Source organism: Mobula hypostoma, chromosome 4 (assembly GCF_963921235.1).
Source record: "Mobula hypostoma chromosome 4, sMobHyp1.1, whole genome shotgun sequence".
NCBI lineage: Eukaryota > Metazoa > Chordata > Chondrichthyes > Myliobatiformes > Myliobatidae > Mobula > Mobula hypostoma.
The window spans coordinates 148,823,189-148,848,484 of record NC_086100.1 but is presented as its reverse complement, the minus strand read 5'-3'; the positions used below and the strand labels follow the sequence as shown (position 1 = coordinate 148,848,484).

At 40.9% G+C, this 25,296-nt stretch overlaps 1 protein-coding gene across 2 annotated transcripts in view; it reads right to left on the bottom strand.

Annotated features, from left to right (window-relative positions):
• The window catches only part of LOC134345666 (janus kinase and microtubule-interacting protein 1-like), a 394,868-nt gene that overhangs the window by 245,761 nt on the left and 123,811 nt on the right, over positions 1-25,296 (bottom strand). For both annotated transcript variants that reach the window (XM_063046689.1, XM_063046690.1), the window contains exon 2: positions 12,613-12,703. The gene's annotated coding sequence lies outside the window, so the exon portion shown is untranslated. The remainder of the gene's footprint in view (positions 1-12,612; positions 12,704-25,296) is intronic.

Below are 25,296 nucleotides of genomic sequence, written 5' to 3'. Positions count from 1 at the left end.
TTTCTGGACCTGCTCACCTTTTCTACCTATGTCCAAGACTTCTGGCTGCTCACCCTCCCTCTTTAGAATGCCATGGACCCAATTTGAGATATCCCTGACCCTGGCATCTGGGAGGCAACACACCATCTGGGTGTCTCTATTGCACCCACAGAATCTCATCTCTTTTCCTCTATGGAATCTCCTATCAACACTGCAGTCCTCTTCACCTCTTTTCTCTTCTGAGCCACAACACCAGACTCAGTGCCAGAGACCCGGTCACTATGGCTCCCCGCGCCACCCCCCATCCCCCTCTCAGTAGGTCATCTTCTCATCAGTATCTAAAGTGGTATACTTATTATTGAGGGGAATAGCCACTGGGATACTATGCACCAGCTAAGCACTTCTCTTGCTTTTCCCGAAAGTGACTTAGCTACCTGCTTCCTTTAACTACCTCCCTGCAGCTCCTGTCTATCACCTCCTCATTCTCCTCTATGAGCCGAAGGTCATCAAGCTACAGCTCCAGTTCCTTAATACATTCTCTGAGCAGTTGCAGCTTGGTGCACCTGGTGCAGATGTGGCCTTCCAGGAGACAGGAGGTTTCCCAGAATTCCCACATACTGTACAAAACACTGTCCCTAGAGCTATTCCTACTACACTACATTACTATGGCCTAACGATGAAGCTTAAAAACAAAAAGAGAAACTTACCAGATTCTTTACCTCACCCAAGCCTGATGACCCAAAGCCACCCCAAACACTGAGCCACTCAAAAGAATGGCCGCTCTGCTGGCACTTGTGTTATTTTTATTTGTCCTTTCTAATGAATTCTGCTCAGTGACTGGTCGCAGTCCGACTCCGAAAAGCTGCTGTGCAGCTCTGCCTTTTTAAATTTTGCAAGTGGACCTGATCGAAAAGGTAGCTCTCTTTACATACTCCCACTTGATGATTGGTCATAGTCCAACTCTGGAAAAACAGCCACGAAGTTCTGCCTTTTAAATCTTGAGTGCGGACCTGACTGAAAAGGTAGCTCTCTTCACATACTTCTGCTAGGTGATTGGGAAACATGAGGGGGAGCTTCTTCACTCAGAGTGTGGTAAGAGTGAGGAATGAGCTGCCAGCAGAAGTTGGATATGCAGCTTCAATGTCAATACTTAACAGAAATTTGGATAAGTCCATGGACAGAGTAGTATGGAGTGCTATGGTCCAGTGTCCAGTTGCAGGTCAACTGGACTAGTCAGAATAATAGTTCAGTATGAACTAGATGGACCGAAGGGCTTGTTTATCTGCTGTGGTGCTCTATAACACCATGACTCTATGATGAAACAAAAACACCTGAAATATTATTCCTGAATAAAGTTACAAGAGATGTGCTCCCAGATTCCTCTTGTAACTAAGGGGTTCTATCACTATTCTAACACTGGTTCTTAAATGGTGGTGCAACGCAGCTTGCAGTGGCCACTCCGATGAATGATAACTGTTATTTGTCAAGTAGGATGCCGTGCACAATCCTGATTTGATAGAGAGAGACGTGAGAGTACGGAGGAACATCTGGTGAAACTTCTGAAATGCTTCTTTCGCCGCCACTGCTACAGTGTGATCCAGAATCTCCAGAGGGGAAGGCCCCGAGTCCTCGGCTTTGCTTGTTGCTTGGCAGCTGGGGCGGGGTCGAAGCGCTCGGCAGAGATGGTGCTCGGTGCTCAGTGTCGGAGGGCTGGTCGGAGGCTCGAAGTTTTCGGACAGACTCAGAGTCGACTGCGGTCGGGTGCTCCAATGCATCGGCAAGTTTGCGGCACTTCCGTCTGTGAGATGATGGGGCTATCGGGACTTGAGACTTTTTTTTTACCGTGCCCATGGTCTGCTCTTTATCAAATTATGGTATTGCTTTGCACTGTTGTAACTATATGTTATAATTATGTGGTTTTGTCAGTTAGTCTTGGTTTGTCCTGTGGTTCTGTGATATCTTTCTGGAGGAACATTGGATCATTTTTTAATGCATGCATTTCTAAATGACAATAAACGAGGACTGAGTGTCCTCATAACCTAAAAAAAAGTGCTCATCTTTCCATCATTAAGTACTGACAAATCTAATTCCATCATTGTTCAATTGCTCTGATTCTGCTTGGCGCACTGGGCTAAGAACCTGTAATCACAGTGAAATTAATAATATTATTTGTGAAGCAAAACTCTTGGTTTGACAAAATAATCCCTAGTTGGTTGTATTACACAAAGAATTGGTGAGATTGGGATGTAATCATTGCAAGAGTGTCAAAAGCAGATTCAATTCTCAAAATTAATTTGAGTATACATTTGAAAGGGGAAAAAATGCAGAGAACTTCAGGGAGTGGAACTAATTTGATGATTCTTTCAAATATCCTGATATGCAAAAGACCTTCTGTCTGTAACATTCCAGAATTCTTATAATTTAATTGTAACTTCATTCACTGTTTAAAGAAAAGACATGCTGAATCTTTGCAGCCTATGACCTTGGAGCGACATCGAACTCTCATCCTGATCCCTCCAAAGATGCTGCCTGACCTGCTATGTTTCTCCAATTCTGCGTGTTACAATGAATTATTATGATTTTTTTTATTTGTTATAAGACTGAGTTATCACTGGCAATATTGACATTTACTGTCCATTCCTGTTTGCCTTAGAACTGAGGTGATTAAGATTTAAATCTCACGATTGTTTAATGTCATTTTCAGTACACTAGTATAAAGGACAACGTAATAATTGTTACCCTGAATCTGATGCAACACAAAAAAACACAATAAGATAAAGAATACAATAATGAAAAATACAATAAATATAATTACAGAAGATAGCTTACATAGATTGATTCTTTTCGCCCTCCTGATTTCTTTCTCAAGTGTTCTCCTGCATTTCTTATACTCTATTAGCACCTCATTTGTTCGTACCTGCCTATACCTGCAATGCACTTCCTTTTTTTTCCCCTTAACCAGGACCTCATTCTCATTTGAAAACCAAGGTTCCTGACACCTGTTATCTTTACCTTTTTTTTTCTGACAGGCACATATAAGATTTGTCCTTTCAAAGTTTCACTTTTGAAGGCCTCCAAGTACACCTTTGGCGGAAAACGGCCTGTCCCATTCTACACTTGCCAGATCCTTTCTGATACGATTAAAAGTGGCTTTTCTCCAATATAGAATTTCAACTCACAGACCAGACCTATCTTTTGATGTGTGTTGCTTGAATTTCCAGCATCTGCAGAATTCCTGTTGTTTGCGTTTATTGTATAGTTATCTAAAACTAATGGCATTGTGATTACTATATAGAAGGTGTTTCCCTACACAAACCTCTGTCACCTGCACCTTTTTTACAGCACCCCTCTGTATATATGTACTTGATGCTGGGCAGGCCGGTGCGTTGATGCATTGGGCAGTTGGACTGCCTGTGGTAGAGCCTTCCTATCTGCCACAGTGCAGTTTCTGTACCACGCAGTAATGCAGCTTGTTATGATGCTCTTTACTGTGCATCTGTAGAATGACATGTGTTTAGATGTGCATAATCAGCTGTCTCTAGCCTCAGAAAGTAGAGGTATCGGTGAGCTTTCTTGATTGTATAAAATGTGGTCTGGTATCCTGAGATGCGTTCTCCCAGGAGTTCTGATACTGCTCACAGTTTTCGCTGCTTTGCTGCTGATGTAAAGCGCAGTGTGATTCTCCTGAAGTCCATAACCATTTCCTTTGTCTTATTGACATTGAAGAAGAGGTTATTTGCCTGGCGCCAGGCCTCCATGTGATTACACAACCTCGTCTCTGTAGGCCATCTCATCATCGTTGCCATTGAGACCCGCCACTGACATATCATCGGCGAACATGACAATGTGATTTCTCAGGTGAAACGCCATGCAGAGTGTACAGCAATGGAGTCAGCACACAGCCCTGGGGGGAACTCGTATGGAGAATTATGGGGAGGGTGGAGCAACTGTGCATCTGACTATCTGAGGTCTGTTCGTTAGGAAGTCCAACACCTAGTGGCACAGTGGTGTACTTAGACCGAAGAGTGGGAGTTTGTTCACCAACGTCTCTGGGACAATGGTGTTGAATGCTGAACTAAAATTCCGAAACAGCATTCTGACATGAGTGTCCTTGTTTTCTAGGTGTATCAGGGTCAGGTGCATGACAGATGTTATGGCATCAGTTACAGACCGATTCTGTCAGATAGCATATTGGTGGCTCTGGAGTCATATAGGCTAGACAATGGAAGGACAGAAATTCTCCTTCCCTGAAGTACATTAGTGAACCAGAAGGGGTTAATATACATTTGGATAGTTTCACAGTTACTCTCATGAAAACCAGCATTTTTACAAATTTGAATTCAATAATCAGTGAATTCTGCATCAGTGGTGTTGAACCCTGAATGCAAGTTTAGTAGCTGTACTACCGCATCGTGATTATAAACCATGTTCATCTGTATTCAGCAGTAAGACTGCAGTTACTTATGTTTGCAATACATCATGATTCCTGTGTTATGAAACCCTGAGAACATAGCAGCTGCTGTAGCCCACTAGCATTTGTCCCTACAGAGCCATATTTCCTAAGTGGCTTTAAGTCATTTTACTTCACAATACAAGAAATAAATTCATCAACATTCTCTCAGGGAAATCCTCATGAACTGGAGTCAGATAACAGATCACTTGTTAATTTCTCTGGAGCTTGTAGAATACTTGTAACAGATAGAGATCAAACATTCACATTCATTGATTCTCTTGTGTGAATGGAAGAGTGCTTTATTTGTATTTTGGAATGCCGGTTACAATAAGCTTTACCATTAGAACTGATTTGGAAACCTTTTGTTCTTAAGACTTTTGAACCTGTGAATTACTCTTCAAAATGTGACTTTCATGGACAACTGCCCATAAGGTCATGGAAGCCTTTGTAGAGTAGCAGCTATTTTGTCTATTTTGTCCATTTTGTCTCGTCCAACTCTCCACATTCCATGTTATTGCTCTTTCGTTTGGTGTTTGTGGCAATTTGCTTCATATGAAGTGTTTCCAATGTCTGTCTGCACAACAACAGTGTTGGTATATCAAAGTAACTCAAAGCATGTGAAGTTCATAGATGTGTCCCAAAGATAACCAGTATGTAAATAAATTCACTGTCATAACTATATCACTGTAAATTGTGTCTCAATTTTACAACTACTGTTTACTTCACTCTCGTTAGAAACAATTTTGCAAACATTAAATCCATGCCGTCTGGTTGTTGTTCATTGGATCTATATACCAACAAGAGAAGGCATGAAGTTCAGTTCTACCATGGGATCTGGTTGTGCTGGAAGTAAACAAGCAGGCACACCAGCAATTTAATGACACATTGACTTCTATTGCAATGCTACTGGAGTTTAAATGTAAAGAAGATAAACCCAGACAGTAAAAATGTGCAATGTTTCCAACATTTTGGTCAAAGTGATGTTTGTGTTCACACTGCTTTCACACCTTCAGTAGCTCCTCTGTTAAAAGAGTAAAATCGTTTCCTTGTAGATGAACTTTGGGAACACTGAGTGCAGCCATCCCCACAAATAGCAAATCAGAAAGGTAGTAAATCAGAGTGCTGATATGTAGAGTACACAAGATAGAAGAAACAGCCACTTTCAATCTCAAACTATGTGTGATCTATGAGTAATTATTCAGAAAACTTAGCTTTCAAGAAATCATATTCTGTACAGTTTTGACATTAGTTTTTATATTTTAATGGCATTTTTCTTGCTTTTCAAGGAACTTTTGCCAAAGGGTTGGATCCTATGTGAATATACAGAACTCTATAAGCTTTCCTTGGGTACCCACCTTGTGTGAGCTTAGTGGTCTGGAATGCTTGCAGAAAGAAAATTTTGGAAGAAAATATATCATGGAATTGTATCATACCAGTTTCCTACCAATGTTCTAATCTTCCTGGGTGGTGAGCTCCTCTGACCTCTACCTGTCTGAAAGAACTTTTTTCTAGGGACATTGCTGAACAAAGTACAGAGCAACTATTTTCAGGTTGCAACTCCACAAAGAATTTATGCAAAAATAATACAAGAAAAAGCAAAATTAATACTGTACCAAAAATTAATCCTTTGTAGAGCGAAGTTGTCACAGTGTTCCTCCACTGGGGTACAGGCAGTCCCTGAGTTACGAACGTCCGACTTACAAACAACTCGTACTTACGAACAGAGGAAGAACGCCGTCCGCCATTTTAAGTCGGATCACGACACCGCCCGCCATTTTAAGTCGTTGCCGTTAACATTGTGTTGAGTGTGTAACTTTGTATTTGGCTTTAAATTTTTCTTAGCAAGATTCATCCTGACCCCCACCCCCACCCCGTATCCAGTCAGCACCGCCCCCACTTGTCCCATTTAACCTGTCTCAGTGCAGGTGGACTTTAGGACCCGGGGGAACTGAATCTACAGTGTTTCTGTTCCATTGACGGAAAACGATCACGATTGAAAATAAAGTGGAAATAATAAGCGATCGGAAAGAGGTGAAACGCCATCGGTCATTGGAAAAGCGTTAAGCTACAGTCGGTCAACAATCGGAACAATTTTAAAAGATAAAGTATAAAGTGAGAATAATGGAACATGTGAAAGGCCCTGCCCCGATGAAAGCTACAATTATTACTAAGCAACACACTGATTTAATTATTGAAATACATACGTTTCTTAAGTGTTTTATATGCATAGGTAAAATATATACTATATACTAAGACAAATGTTTGACTAACTGACGCTAAATAATACTGGATTACCTGTTCTAACTTATGTACAAATCCAACTTAAAGACGGACTCAGGAACGGAGCTTGTTCGTAACCCGGGGACTGCCTGTAGTGATTAGGATTATGCAATGTGGTTCAAGAACCCAACGGTTGAAGGGAAGTAGCTGTTCTTGAACCTGGTGGTGTGGGACTTCAGGCTTCTGTGCCTTCTTTCCAAAGGTAGTTGCAGGAAGATGATCTGCAGATATTGCCGATGGTAGGGAGGGAAGTGCCAGGGATATAGTGGACTGAGTTTATAGCTCACTGCAGCTTTTTACATTCCCATGCATTCAAATTGCTATACCAGACCATGATGCCAGTAAATTTGTCAGTAAGATGCCTGTCACTTGGCCTGGTTAAAGTGTTGCCTTATGAACATGGCAAGTGCACAGCTAATACCTTTCATTAATGATGTTGCTGATGTCACTCAAACAGTAATTGAGAGAACCCGTAAAAACATTGATCAGATTTTGAGCAGCATACTGGTTCTGTACACAAACCAACCTGGCACTGCATTTGCTGGTTAACCATCGATTTCAACAACCACACTCTATTATAGGATCTGGGAATGGAGGTTCCGGGATTGGATTCCCATGTAAAAACCTAATCCACCTAGAAAATTTCACACCTATATTGACTATACCTCTTCCCACCCTGTCACTTGTAACAACGCTATTTCCTTCTCTCTGTTCCTCTGTCTCTGCCACATCTATTCTCGGGATGAAGCTTTCCATTCTAGAACATCTGAAAAGTTCTCCTTCTTCAATGAATAGGATTTCCCTTCCACCACCATCGATGCTTCCCTCTCGTACATCTCCCCTAATTCTCACACGTGTGCACTTACCCCATCATCCCGCCACCATAACAGGGATAGGGTTCCTCTTGTCCTTACCTACCACCCCACAAGCCTCCATATCCAGTATCTCATTCTACAAAATTTCCATCACCTACAAAGGGATCCTACTAAGCACATTTCCCTCCCACCCCCACTCTCTGCTTTCCACAGAGATTGCTTTCTATCTGTCTTCCATGTCCACTCATCTCTCCCCAACAGACCTCACTCTTGCCACTTACCCCTATAAGGGAGACAAGTGCTACACATGCCCTTACATATCCTCCCTCAACCCCATTCAAAGTCCCAAAAAGTCCTTCCAGGTGAGGCAACACTTCACCTGTGAGTCTGTCAGGGTGATCTATTGCATATAGTGCTCCTGGTGTAGCCTCCTCTACATCAGTGAGATGGTGAGACCTAACATAGATTGGGGGATTGCTTCATTCAGCACCTGTGCTCAATCCACCACAATAGGCAGGATTTCCTGGTGGCCATTCATTTCAATTCAAGTCGATTTCCAACATCTTGGACCATGGCCTCTTCTACTGCCACAATAAGGCCAGAACAAAGTTGAAAGAGCAACATTACTTATTCCATTAGGATAGCCACCAACCTGATGGCATTGGCATCAATTTGTCAAACTTCTGCTAATTCTACCCACTTCCCCTTCTCTCTTTTTCCATTCCCCATTCTAAATCACCTATTACCACTTTTCTTCTCCTCACCTACCATCATCTCCCTCTGCAGCCCCTCCTCCTTACTTTCTCCCAAAGTTCCCTGTATTCTCCTATCAGATTCCTTCTCCTTCAGACCTTTACCTCTTCCATCTATCACCTCCCTGCTTCTTACTTTATCCCCCTCCCCCATCCATCTACCTACCTCCTCATATGCTTTCACCTATCATCTTCCAACAAGTACTCTTTCCCCTTTCCCCGCCTTCTTATTCTGGCTTCTTCCCCTTCCTTTCCAGTCCTGATGAAGGGTCTTGGTCTGAAATGTCAACTATGTATTCATTTCTATTGAAGCTGCCTAACTTGCTAAGTTCCTTCAGCATTTTGTGTGTGTTCCATGTGCTAATTAACTCCATCCACCTAATTAGATAGATATAAAATAAACCAACAATAAGTTAAGCAAGGTATGTGACTCATTCTTCATTATACAAGAAAATGCTTTCAATGAAAAACGCAGTGGATTGTCTGGTTCAAAGCTGTGCAGTATCACATAGAAGCCCAGTAGCACAAATTGTCACTCAATTGCCAGTCTGTTGTGGGACAGACATCTGCATCATTTACCAGTTGCAGCCCATCCTGTGTTATCTCCCACCCACAACTCCTCCTGATATAAAACTCCATTTTTCAGCTAAACCTGCGTTACTAAAGTATGCAGTAGGAATTCATAACCACCTTGAATCAGAGTAGCTCAGTTGGTCAAGAAACTTTACAACAACTGGTACTGTGTGTTATATAGGCTGTGAGGGATGTAATCAATACTGTTTTTAATCTACAAGCCTTGATAAAAATTTGGGCATAATATTCCTGCGCTTGCGAGCTGACAACCCTATCGGCAAAAGCAGAGTGCACAGATGATAACAAGAGCAAAGAGAACCTCTGATGTAGAGAAGATCTATTAGTCGAAGGAGTGATCCACCAGACTGGATCAGGTAATGGGAGGTGCGGAGGTTTACAATGGTTTGTTGTTTGAGAGTGAGCTCAGAATCAAAACTAACTTTATGGTGGGTGTCATGACCTTGGGAAAACAAGAATCATATATTTATTTTAAAGATCATCTCCTGACACAGTCTGAGTACTGGACCCCAGGAAGACCTCCCCAGGCAACTTCACTCTTAAATTATACCCACCCAAGCTTTGTATGCTATGTAAGACCACTTACATTGATGAGCCCACGGTCATGAGTAACTCTATATGACACAGTTTCCAAGGTATTGTGTGACCCCCATGCCTTCAGTATTCAGCAGAATGACATTCATGAAAAGATATTCATCTGGTTGCAAATATGCTTTGAGCCACCAAGTGGTAATACCGCTTTTTCAAAGATTCAAAGTACACTTATTTTCAAAGTAGGTATGCAGTCTACAATCCTGAGATTCGCCTTACCACAGACAGCCATGAAACAAAGAAAAACATCAAACCCCAATGCACAAAAAAAAACAAATCATGCAAACGGAAACAAAAATAAGTGAAAAAGACAGAATATAAAACACCAGCCCCCAAAGTCATTGAAAGATACATGCATATTCAGTTTAGCTCAGTTCAATTCAATCTAGCACTGTGTCGCTCGTTAACTCAGGCAGCAGATCCAGTCCGCCCCAGTCAAAACAGCAGAAAATAGTAACAAGAAAAAAGTGACCAGACACCAGAAACACATCATAATGTGAACTACAGAGTCCAATCCACAAAGGACATTGATTAAAACCTTGCCCAAGTCCCAGGACTCCAGCACTCAATCCCAGAGTGAAGAGGAGAGAGAAACCACTTGAACACAGGGACATTCCTCTGGAAGTAACAAGTGAGAGGGAGAGAGAGAGAGACTGAGAGAGTGAGAGTGAGAGAGCGAGAGAGTGAGAGAGAAAGAGAGAGAGAGAGATAAAGCATTCAAACACAGGTAGACAGTGCTGAACACCTGCCTGCCTTCCTCTTTCATCCTTGATCATTTTCAATCTTCCTTGATGCTTTAATTAGCAGGATTGGTGAGAAATTGAGTCGGTCATGGGCTCACACCCCCAGCTCCAGTCTTCTTGACCTCAAGGTCGCACACTTTGTTCAAAGCCTCCCTGAACTCACTCAGAGATAGCAAAGCACCAGATCACTCAATCGGCCTGAGGACACACCATCAAAATGTAAATCACAGGCTCCAACAGTAGCAGAACCATATTTGAAACAGAAAAGAACATGTAAAAGAAGTGAAAATTTTTGTGAGCCATCTGAAAGATGTTGCCATTGGCTGTGTTGTTTGCTGGTGCCATCTTCTTCCCTAAATCAATAAAGCTTCATTCTTTCCCTGGAGTGCTGAACTCCGTATTTCAGAACCTGATCTTACCCAAGAGTACAAGACTAAGTGTCAGCCTTAAGTCAAGTCAGGTCAGTTGTACGTTCTAACAGAAAATGCAAGTTCAGATCAGGTCAGCCCATGCTCAGCAGTGTGATGCAGTTAACAGAGTTACTGTCTCACAGTTTCAGCAAGCCAGGTTAAATCACTGACCTCACACTAGTTCTCTCCATATGGAATCTGCATATTATGCACAGGATGCACAGGATGAGATTAAACTGATCATGTTAGCATCCATGGATAATTTTTTGATCAATAATAATTTAGTTACACCCTTCAGATTTGGACTGCTTCAACAATTCCAGAATCCTTTAAATATTAACTTTGATGATTGTTTATTTATTTAGCATTTACCATCTATAGCATATCTTTAAGAGAGAGAAGAAAAAATGACCTACCATCTTCAACAGAAATCTTTAATTGAATATGACAGTAAAGTCATTCATGATAAGCCCAAGGTTGAAATATTAGGTACATATTTAATGTACATATCCCCAATTAAATGGCATACTCTGTAGATTAAGATAAAGTATGGCTAGAACTGCTGACTGCTTTAATTATTTTGAGACATTAGCTTTAGGATGTGATTTAAGGTGCCAGAACCCTCTCTGGTTCCACCTTTATTAAACCTCAGTTGCAGTAATTCCCACTCGCTACAATAGATTAACAGAGCAAGTAATTTGAGATCTGATATTGGGAGAAGAAAGAAATAGAGAAGGGATGGATGAGTAATGTGCATGTTATTTCAGATCAAGGTCACAGGCTGCGATAGGAATTATGGAGCGGATAATATCACATTAATAATTCACTATCTACCCAATAACTATGTGCATTTATTTTATGAAGAGTGCAAATGTGTACCAAAACAAGGAAGTAAATTTGTTATGAAAATAATGGGTAAAATGTCAATGCACATAGGAACCAGCCTTGTTGCCTGGTGATATTCCCATCTCACTTAATAGGGTGCAGTCTCAAGAGTCTGGTGGAGTGGCTTGTAGTAATCTGTGACATACTGTATGTCTCTCTTAAAGGACAGTCCTTATTGCATCAAACCACTGTTGGAAGCCAGAGGGCCTTTGATCAGGATACGGAAAACTCTTCAACAAAATGGAATGACAGGCATGGAATTGGGCAACCTGCATTTCCTGCACAACCCTCGAGATCCTGATGAAAGCGAAGAACACCTAGAGAGAGGTAGCAACACACACACAAAATGCTGGGAGAACTCAGCAGGACATGCAGCATCTATGGAGGGAAATCTACAGTCAACCCTTGGGCCGAGACTCTGTGTTCCTTTAGCATTTTGCAAGTGTTGCTTCCTGTATACCTGGAGAGAGGTCCTGCTTGTTCAGGAGCCCCAGTGGAATCTCCACATCAAAGGTGAAGAGACAATGAGAGACTTTCAGGGAAAATTCACACAATTAGCACGTGACAATAAAGGGTTTAATGACCTCATTTTAGCACAAACTAATACAGAACAACATAAACACTCACAATGATTATTGATACGACAATTTTGGAAATGCTTGAAACTATCTGATCCAGGAGTTAAGCAGGCATGATTTGGGTTAGTATTTGGATTTAAGGCCTCCCAGAAATACAAGTGCAGCAGCTATCCAGAGGGGAAACAGGTGCCAACAGTTTGCCCGTAAATCACATAAATTGCAATGCAAGTAGCAGCATTTAAGTTATCACAATGGCCTTGGGGCTGACACTGACCTTGATCCTTCATAGGAATGGATTCAGAAATGATTGTAGACTAGGTTAGGCCTCCTCACAGGGAAAAAAATTGTTAACATGGCAGTGATTACAATCATTTCCAAAGCAGAAATACTTTAACTGGCTCTACAGCATTGAAAGAGTCCATGCAATTGCTTGGTTTTATGACAATTTTACTGAGCATTTTACTCATATTCAGCAATGCAAATGCAAATACAAGTCACCTAATCATTTTATCTGGTAACACTGAACCTCACTTACCAAAAACAATCTTCTTCCACGGACTTCTCTGGGACAAGATAAGGCAAATGATTAGATCTCTCTTCCGATAGCCAGCTCTAGAAATTCATTTCTAAAGGAAGATATGGAATCACTGGTCAGTTGACTGAATCTTGATTGCGAAGTTCATAAATATTATGTATTATAATGCTGTAAAAAGGCAACAGTAAAAGAATAATTGATTGATTTAACAAAAGACCACACAGAATAAAAATCACTCCTAAATGAAAGAGAGAAATGAAAGTCAGATGTATCAGTATTACAGTGGAGTAAGGTAAATTAGAGAGGCATGAGGGAGGAGCTAAATAAAGTTGAGTAGAAGGGGACACTAGCAGGGATGACAGCAGACCTGCAAATGCCATAGTTTCTGGAAACATATCAGAAGGCACAGGACGTATACATCCCAAAGAAGAAGTAGCATTCTAAAGGCAGGTTGACAAGGGAGGTCAAAGCCAACACAAAAGCAAAAGAGAAAGCATATAAGAGAGCAAAAATTAATGGGAAGTCAGAAGATTAGGAAGCTTGAAAAACCAACTGAAGGCAACTAAAAAGCTACAAGGAAGGAAAAGATAAAATATGAAAGTAAACAAGACAATAATATCAAAAAGGATACCAAAAATTTCTTCAGATATATAAAGAACAAAAGAGAAGGAAGAGTAAATATCGGACTGCTGGAAAATAATGTTGGAGGGATAGCAATGGAGGACAAGGAAATAGTGAATTAATTAAGTATCATGCATCAGTCTTCACTGTGGAAGACACAAGCGGATGCCAGAAGTTTGAGATTGTCTGGGGCAGAAGTGAGTATTGTTGCTATTACTAGGGAGAGAGAGCTTAGGAACCTGAAAAGTCTGAAGGAAGATGTTATCTGGATCAGGTGGACTACACTGCAGTGTTCTGAGATATCTGAAGAGAATTAGTAATGACCTTTCAAGAATCAATAGATTCTGTCATGGTTCCGGTGAACTGGAAAATTGCAAATGTCACCCCACTCTTCAAGAAAGGGAGGCAGAAGAAAGGGAATTATAGGCCAGTTAGCCTGACCTCAGTGGTTGGGAAGATATTGGAGTTGATTGTTAATGATGAGGATGCGGGGTACTTGGACGTACATGATAAAATAAGCTATAGTCAGCAGGGTTTCCTTAAGGGAAAAATCTGTTGGAATTCTTTGAAGAAATAACAAGCAGGATAGACAAAGGAGATTCAGTGGATGTTGTATACTTGGATTTTCAGAAGGCATTTGATAAGGTGCCACACATGAAGCTGCTTGGCAAAATAAGAGCCCATGGTCTCACAGGAAAGATACAAGCATAGATAGAGCATTGGCTGATTGGCAGGAGGCAAAGAATAGGAATAAAGGGAGCCTTTTCTGATTGGCTGCCGGTAACTATTGGTGTTCCACAGGGTTCGCTGTAGAGACTGCTTATTTTTATGTTGTATGTCAATGATTTGGATGACAGAATTGATGGCTTTGTGGCAAAGTTTGAAGATGATATGACAGTAGGTGGAGGGGCAGCTAGTGCTAAGGAAGAAGGGAGGCTGCAGATGGACTTAAACAGATTAGGACAATGGGCAAAGAAGTGGCAGATGGAATATAGTGTAGGGAAGTGTATGGTCATGCACTTTGGTAGAAAGAAAGAAAAGAGTATACTATTTTCTTAATGGGAAGAAAAATCTGAGGTGCAAAGGAACTTGGGAGTCATTTTGTAGGAATCCCTTGTTAACTTGTAGGTTGAGTCAGTGGTGAGGAAAGTAATGCAATGTTAGCATTCATTTCGAGAGGACAATAACATAAAAGCAAAAATGTATGGATGAGGCTTTATAAGGCAGTGAAGAGGCCTCATTTAGAGCACTGTGAGTGGTTTTGGGCTCATTATCTAAGAAAGGATATGCTGAAATTGGAGAGAGTTTAGAGGAGGTTCACGAGAATGATTCTGGGAACGAAAAAGTTATCCTATGAGGAACATGTGATGGCTCTGTGCCTGTACTTGCTGGAGGTTAGAAAAGTGAGCTGTGATCTCACTGAAAACTATCGAATGTTGAAAGGCCTTGATAGGGTGGATGTAGAGAGGATTGTTTCCTATAGTAGGGGGAGTCTAGGACCAATGTGCACAGCTTCCTAATAGAGGGACATCCACTTAGAACACAGATGAGCAGGAATTCTTTGAGCCAGAGGATGGTGAATCTGTGGAATTTGTTGCCATAGGCAGCTATGGAGACCAGATCACTGGGTGTATTTAAGGCGGAGGTTGATTGGTTCTGGATTAGTCGGGGCGTACAAGGATATGGGAAGAAAGCAGGAGGATGGGGTTGAGAGAAAAATGAGTCAGCCATGATGAAATGGCAGAGTAGACTCAATAGGCCAAATGGTTTAATTCTGCTCCTATGCTTTATGGTCGTATAGTCTAAATTAATTATTATCCATGCAGAACTCAAACTGCACAAACTTCCTTACAGTAGACTCACACAAACCTTTGAATATTAATCAAAAGACCTTAAGCTGGGATATCATCATAACTAATTTAACAGTGCATTGTATTTCCACCAGTTAAGGTGCTTCTTAGCTACACTGTCAGTCAGGAGAACCTGGGACAAATTTCTGCACAACCAACATCAACTGTGGCATTATAGAGGTGAATGTCTACATCTTACTTCTGTTTATGTCCAAAGTGGACACTCATAATTGCAAATACTGGAATTACTGAAACATCAAGAGAATGGTCTAAAAGGGAAAAGCAAAATGGAGCTCTGTTGTAACATACACAAAATGCTGGAGGAACTCAGCAGGTCAAGCAGCATCTATGAATAGTTGTGTTTGGGATTCAGTGTTTGACTCCCCTGGGCAATCACAAACACTGATGCTTAATTCCAAAATCTTTGTAACTCCACTGGTAATTTAAAAAAAGTATCAGATGCTGAAATTTACTTTGATACAGTCAAACAAACTCCTTATCAATATGTTTCTTTTCTTTATGTTGGAAATTAACCTAGGGTTATGAATTTCCCATCGTTTTTAGATAACAATCCTCTTAAGCTTAATTATGGCTCAGAATACAAGACATAATGGCTTTCTCTGATAATGTATCATGAGGTGAGGTCAGGGTGACCGCTCTTTTTTAAAAATATTTAATTTTTTAAAGAAGAAATATAAGGACTCAATTAATACAACAAATAATACATGTTGAAAAAAATAATTCAAATACATTAATAAGTCCAAAAGAAAAAAAACACCTATCCCAATACCATCTCCCCGCACTTAGAAAAAAAGGAGGGAAAAAAACATAAAAGACAGAGGAAAGAAAGGAGAGAAGAAAAAAGAAAAGAGAAAAAATAAGAAAAAGAAGAGTAGGCATCCAGCTCTCAAGGTCAGTTTAAAATACAAATTAAAGAAACTAGCTTATAATAAGGGATATATTAATTCTAAAAAATTAAAATAAATAGATTAAACAATCTGGGCATTTAAGCAATCCAAATATGGTTGCCAAATCTCAATGAACATAGTGTATCCATTCCTAAGGGTATAAGTAATCTTCTCAAGGAGTATACAACTTTGCATTTCTTTATTCCAACAATCAATAAGTACAAGGGAATTGGATTTCCATGTTACCGCTATGCATTTCCAGGCCACTGACAACGTAATTTTAATAAATTTCGATTTATTCCTGGGGAGGTTAACTTTCAAAACTCCTAAGTTCCCCAGAAGAAATAATTCTGGGTCTAGAGGGAAATCCATCCCCAGAATCTTTCCCAGTACCTCCCCCAGATCTATCGAAAAAGATCTGTTTCATGTATAGCCAGGTGGAATGCAAAAAGGTACGAACATCAATCAATTTTCAGTGAATCACCCACTGATTCTGTGGAATTAAAATGTGTGGCCACTGGGAGATCCTGCTTTCTCTGGCGGACAGAGCGTAGGTGTTCAGCAAAACGATCTCCCAGTCTGCGTTGGATCTCGCCAATATATAGAAGGCCACATCGGGAGCACCGGACGCAGTATATCACCCCAGCCGACTCACAGGTGAAGTGTCGCCTCACCTGGAAGGACTGTCTGGGGCCCTGAATGGTGGTAAGGGACTTCTGGTTTACTTGTATGTATTTTTTCAGGTGTGAGATACAACTGATGTAAAAAATTAAAATGTATCATTCTGTATCTAGAGTTGATAAGAGCGGTAACACTATCCAAACGTAAATGTGACCAACATTGGTGATCAATTACAATGCCCAAATCCGACTCCCATCTCTCCCTCAATCTGTATATACCAAACTTTGGGCATTGGTCTTGGAATAAAGAATACATATTAGAAATAAATTTAGTTGTATTCCCCTTTCGAATTAGAATCTCCATGTCTGAGCACCTTGGTAGGGCCAGTGATGGACCCAAACAGTCCCTCAAAAAAGATCGTAATTGGAGATAGCAGAAGAATGTGTTATTAGATAAATTATATTTATTTTTAAGTCCCTCAAAAGACATAAATTGCTTCTGCTGATTATAACAATCTTCAATGGGCCTGATACTGCGTTGATACCAGGTGACAAGAAACTTATTATCCAGGGTCATGGGTATTAATCTGTTCTGAGATAGAGGCGTCTTTGAGGATATTCCTTTTTTTAAACCTATAAATTGTTTAATTTTTTCCCAGATATAAATTACATGCCTCAATAGAGGATTGTTTGTTTTCTTTTTAATTAATTTGGAGTCCCATTTATATATAAATTCTTCTGCCATCTCTTCTCCTACCATATGTAAGCCAATTGTAACCCAAGAAGGAATAATTGTCTCATCAAAAAAAGAAGCAATAAAACATGCAGCTAAATAATATTTTTTAGGATCTGGTAATTTTAACCCTCCCAATTTATAGTCCCAGGTCAATTTTTCCATGGAGATTCTAGATATTTTACCTGACCATAAAAATAGATGAATATGTCCATTGGGAATCTTAGAAAAGTTATTGTATAATAGGATAGGTAAAGACTGAAAAAAATACTGAAGTCTTGGCATTATCTTCATTTTTATACAGTTTACCCTGCCCATCAATGTGATGGGAAGGTTTATCCACCTACGTAGGTCCTCCTCGACATTCTGCAGCAAGTGGAGATAATTAAGTTTATAAAGGTCATCCAAATTAGGATTAAACTTAATCCCCAGATATTTCATGTTGAAATTAACCCATCTAAACTGAGTACCATATTGATATTGGGCATAGTCTCCTCTACTTAAAGGTAAAATTACACTTTTATTCCAATTTATTTTATATCCCGAGACTATACCATAATTGTCCAGCAAGGTCCTAAGTCTTACCAAAGAGCCAGCCGGGTCAGCCAAATATACTAAAATGTCATCAGCAAATAAATTAATTTTATATTCTTCCTGGGCCACTTTAAACCCCTTTATGTCTGGATCCCGTCTAACAGCCTCAGCCAATGGCTCTATTGCCAGAACAAATAGAGCTGGAGATAGTGGGCAACCTTGTCTACTACCTATGTAGAGAGAAAACTGATGAAATCTGCTCATTCATAATTATTTTGGCCTTAGACTGAAGGTAAAGTGCTCTTACCCAGTTTATGAATATTTGGCCTAGACCAAATTTTTCCATTGTTTTAAATAAAAAATCCCATTTGAGTCTATCAAAGGCCCTTTCAGCATCTAAAGCCACTGCTACAGTCAGGTCCACCTTCGTCCTAGCTAAATGTAGTACAGTCAATAGTCTGCCAATATTATCAGATAATTGTCTATTTTTAATAAATCCTGTTTGATCGGATTTAATCAATTTTGGCAGATATCGAGCTAATCTATTAGCCAATGCCTTTGCTATAATTTTATAGTCTGCATTTAAAAGTGAGATATGCCTATAAGTGCCGGTTTTAGCGGATCCTTATCCTTCTTAAGAATTAACGTAATAATTGCTGTTGAAAAGGATTCCGGTAGAGTATGGGTCTCATCAGTCTGAGTCACAACCCTCATGAAAAGGGGAATTAATTGATCCTTAAATTCTCTATAAAATTCAGGGGGAAAACCATCATCTCCCGGCAATTTATTAGTATAAGCCTAGGACTCTTTCAATTTCATCCCTAGAAAAAGGGGCATTCAATTCTTCCTGATCTTGTTGACTCAATTAGGGAAGTTGTAACTTAGACAAGAAATCATCAATTTTCAGTGAATCACCCACTGATTCTGTGGAATTAAAATGTGTGGCCACTGGGAGATCCTGCTTTCTCTGGCGGACAGAGCGTAGGTGTTCAGCAAAACGATCTCCCAGTCTGCGTTGGATCTCGCCAATATATAGAAGGCCACATCGGGAGCACCGGACGCAGTATATCACCCCAGCCGACTCACAGGTGAAGTGTCGCCTCACCTGGAAGGACTGTCTGGGGCCCTGAATGGTGGTAAGGGAGGAAGTGTAAGGGCATGTGTAGCACTTGTTCCGTTTGCAAGGATAAGTGCCAGGAGGGAGATCAGTGGGGAGGGATGGGGGGACGAATGGACAAGGGAGTCGCGTAGGGAGCGATCCCTGCGGAAAGCGGGTGGGGTGGAGGGAAAGATGTGCCTAGTGGTGGGGTCCCGTTGGAGGTGGCGGAAGTTACGGAGAATTACATGTTGGACCTGGAGGCTGGTGAGGTGGTAGGTGAGGACCAGGGGAACCCTATTCCTAGTGGGGTGACGGGAGGATGGAGTGAGAGCAGATGTGTGTAAAATGGGGGAGATGCGTTTGAGAGCAGAGTTGATGGTGGAGGAAGGGAAGCCCCTTTCTTTAAAAAAAGGAGGACACCTCCCTCGTCCTGGAATGAAAAGCCTTATCCTGAGAGCAGATGTGGTAGAGACGGAGGAATTGCGAGAAGGGGATGGCATTTTTGCAAGAGACAGGCTGAGAAGAGAAATAGTCCGGATAGCTGTGAGAGTCAGTAGGCTTATAGTAGACATCAGTAGATAAGCTGTCTCCAGAGATAGAGACAGAAAGATCTAGAAAGGGGAGGGAGGTGTCCGAAATGTACCAGGTAAACTTGAGGGCAGGGTGAAAGTTGGAGGCAAAGTTAATGAAGTCAACGAGCTCAGCATGCGTGCAGGAAGCAGCGCCAATGTAGTTGTTGATGTAGCGAAGGAAAAGTGGGGGACAGATACCAGAATAGGTTTGGAACATAGATCGTTCCACAAAGCCAACAAAAAGACAGGCATAGCTAGGACCCATACAGGTGCCCATAGCTACACCTTTAGTTTGGAGGAAGTGGGAAGAGCCAAAGGAGAAATTATTAAGAGTAAGGACTAATTCTGCTAGATGGAGCAGAGTGGTGGTAGAGGGGAACTGATTAGGTCTGGAATCCAAAAAGTAGCGGAGAGCTTTGAGACCTTCCTGATGGGGGATGGAAGTATATAGCGACTGGACATCCATGGTGAAAATAAAGTGGTGGGGGCCAGGAAACTTAAAATCATCAAAAATTTTAAGAGCGCGAGAAGTGTCACGAACATAGACGGGAAGGGTTTGAACAAGGGGGGATAAAACTGTGTCAAGGTATGCAGAAATGAGTTCGGTGGGGCAGGAACAAGCTGAGACAATAGGTTTGCCAGGACAGGCAGGTTTGTGGATCTTGGGTAGGAGGTAGAAATGGGAGGTGAGGGGTGTGGGAACTATAAGGTTGGTAGCAGTGGATGGGAGATCCCCTGAGCGGATGAAGTCGGTGATGGTGTGGGAGACAATGGCCTGGTGCTCCTTAGTGGGGTCACGATCGAGGGGTAAATAAGAGGAGGTATCCGCGAGTTGTCGCTGTGCCTCGGTAAGGCAGAGGTCAGTACGCCAGACTACAACAGCAGCCCCCTTATCGGCGGGTTTAATAGTAAGGTTAGGATTAGTGTGGAGGGAGTGGAGAGCAGAGCGTTCAGAAGGAGTAAGGTTGGAATGGGAACAAGGTGTGGGGAAGCCGAGACGGTTGATGTCCCGTCAGCACTTAGCAATAAAGAGATCCAGAGCAGGCAGAAGACCAGAGCGGGGTGTCCATGAAGAGGAGGAGGGTTGAAGACGGGAGAAGGGGTCATCGGTGGGGGTGGAAGAGTCCTTGCCGAAGAAGTAGGCTCGGAGACGGAGACAGAGACGGCAGAAGAAGAGTTCCGCATCATGGCGAATGCGGAACTCACTGAGGTGTGGGCGAAGGGGGACAAAGGTGAGGCCCTTACTGAGGACAGAGCGTTCTGCCTCAGACAGTTGAAGGTCGGAGGGGATGGTAAAGACCCGGCACAGATGAGAGCTGGGATCAGAGGGGGGAGGGCGGAGGCTGGGGGTGTCAGTGGAGAGAGGAGGGTTGGGGTGAGAGGAAGATGGAGCCTCTGAGGGCCCAGAAGCTGTCGGTGGGATCTGAGGGAGATGGGGTTGCAGAGTGGTGGTGGGGGAAGGGGAGACAGGAGTCACAATAGCAGCACATAAAGACTCGGCCTGAAGTTCAGGGCTGGAGTCGCAGTTGGTGGTTGCGCAATTGCTTTGAAGGTGTCCATGGTCTTGTTGTCCAGCTCTTGGCTCCATCCCTCCCCCTCCTGTCTTCTCCTATCATTTTGGATCTCCCCCTCCCTCTCCCACTTTCAAATCTCTTACTAGCTCTTCCTTCAGTTAGTCCTGACGAAGGGTCTCGGCCCGAAACATCGACTGTACCTCATAATATTGTTGTTTTGATTTTGGTAACATTTTTTTCTATTCTATAGGTTTGTTTTGTGTTATACTCTAATTTTTTATTCATTAATTTTTAAAAATTTTCCTCAGTTGTTAAATTCTGACAATCTTTTTCTAATTGTGTTATTTCTTTCTCCAATTTATTTAATTCTGTTACATATTTATTTTTTATACCCTTAACATATCCAATTACGTCCTCTTAAGTATGCTTTTAATGTGTCCCATAATAAGAAATAATTGGCAGTAGAGGGTGAGTTCGTCTCACAGAACAATTCTATTTGAGCTCTAATAAAACTGCAAAACTCTGGTCTTTTCAACAGCGAAGGATTAAAACACCATCTGTATAATGTTTTTTGTTTATTAGGCATTTCAATTGATAAAATTAAAGGTGAATGGTCCGATAGTAGTCTAGCAGCATATTTTGTTTGGATGGTCCTACTTTCTAATTTAGCTGATATTAGAAATAAGTCAATTCTAGAGTAGGAGTCATAATGTTTTGAATAAAGAGAGTAGTCTCTTTCCCTTGGATGCTGCCATCTCCAAGTATCTATTATATTCAAGTCCTTCATGAAGGCTAGGGTGGTTTTTGCTGCCCTGACCTTCACGACTTTTTTAACTGATCTATCTAAAATTGGATCCAGACAAAAATTGAAATCCCTTCCAATTAAGATATTGTCATGTCCTTGAACAACTTTCAAAAAAATATTTTGGATAAATTTCACATTGTCATAATTGGGGGCATATAAATTCAGAAGTGTCCAGGATTCTGAATATATTTGACAATTGACCATAACAAATTTCCCGGCCAGATCTATGATAGTACCCTCCACCCTCACTGGCAAATTCTTCCCTATCGATACAGCCACTCCTCTGACTTTAGAATTAAAGGAGGATGCTATTACTTGACCAACCCATCCTCTCTTTAATTTGTTATGTTCTGTCAGTGTAAAATGAGTTTCTTGAAGAAATGTAATAGCAACATGATTTTTTTTAAGATATGCCAGGACCTCTTTCCTTTTTATTGGTCCATTTATCTCATTAACATTAAGACTTAAAAATTTAATTGCTCTATTCATAGTCACCAGATTTTATTGGTTGATAAATCCTGCCCACAAAAAAAGTATAAATTAATCCCACTTCTTTGAGCGGCTCTCAGATCTTTGGTGCCATTCTCAATAGAGTATAGAAAATAGAGAGGAAACCAAAGAGGAAAGAAAATAAAAGGAAAAAAAAGGGAGAAAAACCCTCCCAACTGGCACTCCAAGTCCACGGCGCCCTAACCCCTCTTACTGTGGGGTCCGATAAACATCGCACTAAAGATGGATATTCTTTAACATATAACATAATTAATTTTTTTTTAAAAAGACAGAAAAATTATTCACTCCCCCAATAACTCCTTAATTAAACATCTGTAAAAATAAATTATATTCCACACCGTTATTACAAAATATCTAATATAATCTATAATATTGAAAGTAAATATCATTAATATAGCAATATATCCAAATAAAGAGAATTTTTAAAAAACTTACTAAATATAACCCTAAATATTGTAACTTAATACACATTCAGCATACCAAAAATTAAACATATCAAGAGATGACATCTACATAATCAAAGCTATTCATACTAGTTATAACAAAATTAGATGAACTGTATAGTTCCTAAGTAGTATAATTCGAAAAGACCATCCATAATCAATATTTTAAATCATAATAGTCTTCATCCATAATCATATAGATTCGAAGTTCAAGATTATAATGTTGTTAAAATTAATCTATATTAATAAAGAAAATCAAATAATTTTCTTCATATATCTTGTCCAAAATACATCTTTCTAGGCCTCTTGTTCCAGAAGAATATTCTGAATCACAATGTCTCAGATATTTTTTGAATAAAATTTATCGCCTCCTGGGGGCTAGTAAAAATTTTCCTCCCTCCATCCAACAGAGTAATTCTCAGCTTTGCTAGATATAATAAAGAATATTAAAGACCCTTATTCTTTAATAATCTTCTTGTTAAGTCAAAGTCTTTCCTTTTTCTTAACAAGGCCACACTAATATCTGGAAAGAAGAATATCTTCTCCCCCTTCAAACTCTAGTAGGCCATTTCTCGCTCTGGCCTCTATTGCTGCAGTTCGTAATATTTTTTGTTTATCTTGATACTTCAAAAAGCGTATAGTATAGAGCGCGGCCTTTGCTCTGGAGGTGGTTGGGGGATTAAAGTTCTGTGGGCTCTTTCTATAAAAATTCTTTGTAAATGCTTTTTTCCCAGAACTTTGGGGATCCATTTTTGAAAGAAAGTTACTGTGTCTCTTCCTTCCAATCCCTCTTTTAAACCCACTATTTTGATATTATTTCTTCTGCTATAGTTTTCAAGGGAGTCCAGTTTATCCATTATTTTTACTTTCTCAGTCCTCCAGGAATCTTTTTCTTTTTCCAGGCTTTGTAATCTATTCACAACATCCTTCGTATTATTTTCTAAATCCTGGGTTCGCAAATCTAAAGATTCAAAAGTCTGCTTCATTTCCTTAGATTCTCGCATGATAAGATCTAAATGACTCTCAAATTTGTCCATCCTACCGGTTAAAGTCTGGACTGCATCAGCCAACTCATGAATCGTGGCCGCGAGGACACTACCCGAGCCGTCATCACGCCGCGCCGCTGCCGTCCTCAGACCCTCTGCAGGCTCAGAGGAACTATCTGACAAGCAGGCCTCACCTCCATTTCTCCAGCATCCCTCAACTCCAGACGGTCCTGAGAGTGCAAGGCCGGCAGCGACAGCGCCAGTAGGATTTCCACAATTTCTCCTTTTAACCATTGCTTTTATTAAGGTTATATGAGAGGCTTATAAACAGGTTGTAAAAAAGTTTTTGGAGGAATTATTCAGGGAAGCGCCTGATCAGTGGCACAACAACATGTGACCTCTCCAGGGTGACTGCTCTTAACATTAAGGTACCGTTCAACTAAATGCAGCATCAAAGGGAATCTGTGGAAAACCAAGCAGCTGGAGTCATACCTCGCACAAAAGAAGATGGTTGTGGCTTTGATGATCACTTAGCTCAGCTCCAGTGCACGCCTACAAAATTTCCTCAGGGCACCAAGGCCCAACCATCTTCAAATGCTTCATCAATAAACTTCCTTCTACTATAATGTCTCAAGAATAGGTATCTGCGGATAAATTCACAATGCTAAATTCCATTCACAAGTCATAAACAAGACTGGAAAATACTCAGGCATGGACTGATAATTACTGCACAGAGATGCCAGGCAATGGCCATCTCCAATAGCCATCTCCAAGGATCTAACCACCCACCTTGACTTTCCATTACTATCACTATGTTTCTCACCATTAATAACCTGAGGTTTACTATAGACCAGAAACTTACTGGGTCACCAGAATAAATACTGTGGTTAACAACAGATGCTCAGTTGTAGAGGAGTGTACCTCCACAAAAATCCCCAACCAGTCCTATCAGTTATCCCCAACCAAAAGCCCTGGATAAACCATGAGATCTGCAACCTGTTGAGGGCCAGTTAAGAGGCCTTCAAATCTGGTGACCAAAAAAGTTACAAGAGGTGGAGGTATGATTTCCGGAAAGCTATCTCATGGACGAAGTTGCTATTGAAACAATGAAGGATGCTTGAGAGTTGTCTCAGGGTTTGAATGCTATCATCTCTTATTAAATAAAATCAAGCCACATAGGTGACAACAGAGCTTCACCTCAAGATAAGCTCAATGCCTTCTATGCTCGATTTGACTGTCAAAATAGGGAACTTCCACATCACCTGATGATCCTGTGATTTCTGTTTCTAAGGCCGACATGTAAACATCCTTCAGGAAGGTGAACACATGGGAAACATCTGGCCCAGATGGGGTACCTGACTAAGTTCTAAAGATTCGTGCTGATCAACTGGCTGTAGTGTTCACTAAGATCGTTAACCTCTCACTTCAGCAGTCTGTGGTGCTCACCTGCTTCAAACATGCTTCATTTATACCAGTGCCTAAGAACATG